General features: G+C 44.5%; 1 long non-coding RNA gene across 1 annotated transcript; it reads right to left on the bottom strand.

Moving 5' to 3' along the window:
- Window positions 1–639: 639 nt before the first annotated feature.
- LOC141576915 (uncharacterized) lies at window positions 640–3,939 on the bottom strand. Its single transcript, XR_012505325.1, has 3 exons — window positions 3,819–3,939; window positions 1,862–2,419; window positions 640–1,311 (listed from the first exon to the last, which is right to left on the bottom strand). It is a non-coding gene; the product is annotated as an uncharacterized LOC141576915 (long non-coding RNA).
- Between the last annotated feature and the right edge of the window lie 248 nt (window positions 3,940–4,187).

The following is a 4,187-nucleotide window of genomic DNA, read 5'->3' as shown; positions in this document are numbered from 1 at the left end:
GTGAGCACCTCTGCAGGCTGGGAAAGGTAGTAAGATGAATCTCTCCCAAGAGCCTCAGTGTGGAACGTAGCCTTGGCCACACGTTGGTTTTAGCCCACTGACATTGACTTTGCATTTCTGCACCCTAGATCAGTGAGACAATGGATGTGTGTTACGTTAAGCCACTGAGTATGCAGTCCTTTGTTACAACAGCAATAGGAATAGAGCTCAGGAACCAACATGAACATAAACCCCAGGCTGCCTGCTGTGCCGGCAGGAAGTCCTTTGTCTCTGATCCTGGGGGAGTGTCCTGTCTTCTGGCAGCATCCACACACTACCTCATGCTAACCTGGCAGCTTGCAGGGGGTCAAATCTTAACCCTGCACAGTTCTTGATATTTAGTTAATAAAAAAGTTGGTGTCATCATGGGTATTTTTCCATCTTTTAAATACACTTCAGTCTTCTAATTAAGAGACTGTGTAAATAGTTTTCAATCTTAATAATAAATAACTGTGGTTTTATTTGGTTACTTAAATTATGAATAATAATATTCACATTAGTAAAAGTTATTAAAATCAAGATTTTTCAATGAAAATATCAAATTTCTTTTTGCATAAACATGTATTAACTACAAGAAATGTTCCATGCTTTCTTCTACGATTTAGTGTTAGAGTCTTAAAGAATAATATTTTCCTCAAAATATATTATGGGGAGGGTATTACTTTTGGTGGTACAGTTTCTAAATAAAATCTGATTCATGGCTCAGGCCACTGGGAACCTAGAGATGATAGAAATAAGGAGGCATTATAAACAGAACAATTTTTAAAGGAATTAAAAAACTGGATGTGTGAAAACAAAGAATCAGAGAATATTCTGGTGAAATAAAAGTATTTTTCAGCTTAAGCAAGACACTGGGTGAATAAATCTAAAATGAAAAAAACACCCAGAGATTAGCAGCGAGTCATGCATGCAGTGTGACTGATCAAAACCAAGTTGTTTCCAAACCAGTGTGCAGGCTTGATGCCTTCATCAATCAAGTCGGTGTGGCACCAGGCCACCTCGAATAGATGTTAACGAGGTATTTATAAGCTCTTCAACATCCCAGCTCGAAGCCCACACACGAGCCACACGACCATCACCTACACATCTGCAAAATACCCATCATGGTGAATAGCACTTTTCTTGCTCAGTAGCCGGTGGCAGGGCACTGTGAGCAGACAGAGATACAGGGACACAGGGACACAGAGGCACCTCCCCTTACTCAGCTGAAAACCTTCCGTGCATTCCTGGGGACAGGACTGTCATTAAATGCACCATGTATTGATCCTCCTCCTAGGAAAGAAACGACAGGATTGTCCTCAGGTTTGAGCAAGGGTGGCCGGGGGATCTCAGAAGAGCTGTTTCAGCACAACCAATAGAAGTATTGGCCACCGTGACCACGGGAGACAAGTCTCCTTCCAACCCGGTAGTCACTTGGGCTCCTGACAAAAGCTGGGCTCAGTAAAGGGTTGTGTAGAAGGCACAGACCTGAGGGATGCCCCAGCGAGAGACAGGAGTTAGGGCCTGGTTTATACTGCTCTGGGTGTATCCCAGCCTCATCCGAATACGAAATCAGAAACTTGCAAAACAGCAGAGCTGGGATGGATCACCTATTCCAGACTCCTCTCCTTACAGTTAAAAGGGTGGCAGCCCTGAGAGGCAAAGCAATGTGCTAAAGGCAGAGTGTGGAAGTGGCAGCGCCAGATGAAATGCACCGTGCCAAACCCGTTCAAGGCCACTAACACTGAGTATGGGGCCAAGGTTTCCAACTAGGAGAATGAGACAGTGTAAATACTTTGTTCCCCCCAAAACCCCAAATGTTTTTTAAAGGCACAAAACTCACCTTAACTAGCTCTCTTCTGAGGGGGCTCTCTTCTGTCTCCGTCTTTCTGTCTGTCTCCATTTCTCTCTCTCAGACACAAACACATACAATTTTTTGAAAGGGGAATTCCTGACATACAAAGACAGAATTCACATCTTCAGAAAGACACTTGACAAAGCACGTTTCTCAATTCGTCTTTGTGTGAGGTCTGAGCAACTGGCTTATCTTCTAGAACAATTGGTGGTTACAAAATCAGGAGATCATCTTCCCCAAAGGAAGAATTATGGTCCGTGTTGATGAAGTTGGGGATGTCACATTTCATGAGCCGGTTCGGCTCCTCCTCTGGCCACCTGCTGCATCTCATGGCTTCCTGGAGCCGAACATCCCTGTCAAGGGCTATTGTTGGGATAGCAGATTTGGCCTTGTCCAAGTGGCCCACTTCATTGACGTAGCAGTGAAAGAGGGACCTAGATTCGCCATTGCCCTGTCAGAGAACACCTTGGGCACCAGCGGTCTTCCAAAGTCTGACACAAAGCTGTTCAGTTCAGTCTGAATCTCTTGTCGGAAGACTCTGCATTGCTATAAAGAAAACCAAATAAAAGATCGCTCACACTCTAGCTCGGTGACCTGAAGAATCATAGTTTTTGCCATCTACTGAGAGCAAGTCCCTGCACAGAGCATGCTGACAAGCACTGGAAGTGAGAGACATCATTTCTGAACACATACAATTAAACCCAAGGCAAAAGTCTCAAGAGAGGGACCTTGGACCATCATGAAAAGACATCGTTCCTTGAGAATCCTCAGTATTGCTGAATCGCACACCAGTGTTTCTCATTGGAACACTCAGATCATCTTCATCAGAATTAGTTAAATTGCTTTTTAAAATGCAGGATTCTGGTGTGCAGACCCTCAGCGTCTCCAGAGGTAAGGACCTGTAGTCTGTATTTTTAGAGCAGCCGAGATCACTGAACACGCTCAGGTTTAGCACCGCGGTCTACATCATGTCACATGAGCATCGACAATGCTGTCTCACGGGGTAGGAGGTTTGCCATGTGTGTCAGGGTGCTGTCCTACCCACGAGACTCCCCTGATTCTCAGAACTGACAATGCTGCCCCATTGGGCAAAAAATACCACCATTTCACAATGCATATGCAGGGCGCCCTACTGACAGATACAATCAGTGATGGGAGAGGGGACAAAACTCATGTTCCTGATCCCTTGTTTCACTTACTATGGGACAAATGATCAATTCAAGGGTAATAAATCACTGAATGAGTGAATAACATGACTCTCGTTAGTCCCACGAGTGCCTGGAAGAGTGAGCCTGGGCACACTGAGAACCATAACAGCCCATCTACTTAATTGTCATCCTCCCCAGATTTGTGTAAAGGTTACTTCCACCCAGGCAGTGACTCCTGAAGGGCAAGAATCATGCCTGAACACACTCTCAAATCCAGAACAGAACCTGACATCAATTAGGCTCTGGAGTCTGTGTTTAGCGAGTGTGGAATCGCAGCGATTCCAGCTCTTACACCTTGCCTTCCCATCCCGCCCCTCACGATATGGCCCTTATGACCAGCTCTCCCGGGGCTGCGGCCACGGAACCCATTTACAGGAGTGGAAGAATCTGATCATGTAAACCACCACCCAGATTATCATCAAGAGTCACCTGCATTTCAGGGATCAGTAATCCCAGAAGCTTTGCAGTTCAGGCAGCTGAGGGATTTTTATATCAGCTCTGTCTTCTACTGTGACTGCCTGGGTGACATCAGACAAGGAATTCTCAAAAGCCTGAGCTTTTCCTTTCAGGAATAATCTACTTAACAAATCTCATTGACCATTTAACAAATGTGATGTGAAGATCAATGATTTACACAGGATTACAATGTTCATTAGATCGTGGATTTTGAATCTGAGAAAAATCATTTGAGAAAGATTGACAGAATGTAGCTTTAATGCAAATTTAAGTATTCTTACCTTTCAGTAAATCATCTTCTTCCCCTACTTATCACTTCACCCAAGTTTAAAAGATGTTTGAGAACAGGCATGATTGTGCCAGCAATCTGTGACCCAGTAACTTAAAATGTCACCTAGGAAAAAGAGGGGAGTAACACATATTTTAAAAGCATGGTGAGGACAGCAGGGCCACCCCCCAACTCCACACTAAGTAGTTCTGAGTAATAGCTTTCCTGCCTGCCTTGGGTATCAGCTGATGTGAAAACCCACCCAGAAAACTCACTGTCCAGCAGCTCTTCCGTAACACAGGCTACACTTTCTCAGGATTAAGAATTGGGTCAAGTAACCCCTTCGCTGAAGAATAAAGACAAAGGAGAACAAGAGAGTTCT

This window comes from Camelus bactrianus, unplaced genomic scaffold (genome assembly GCF_048773025.1).
Source record: "Camelus bactrianus isolate YW-2024 breed Bactrian camel unplaced genomic scaffold, ASM4877302v1 HiC_scaffold_45, whole genome shotgun sequence".
In the NCBI taxonomy this organism is placed as follows: Eukaryota; Metazoa; Chordata; class Mammalia; order Artiodactyla; family Camelidae; genus Camelus; species Camelus bactrianus.
The sequence above is the reverse complement of the archived record's forward strand: the minus strand, read 5'-3'. Positions and strand labels throughout refer to the sequence as shown.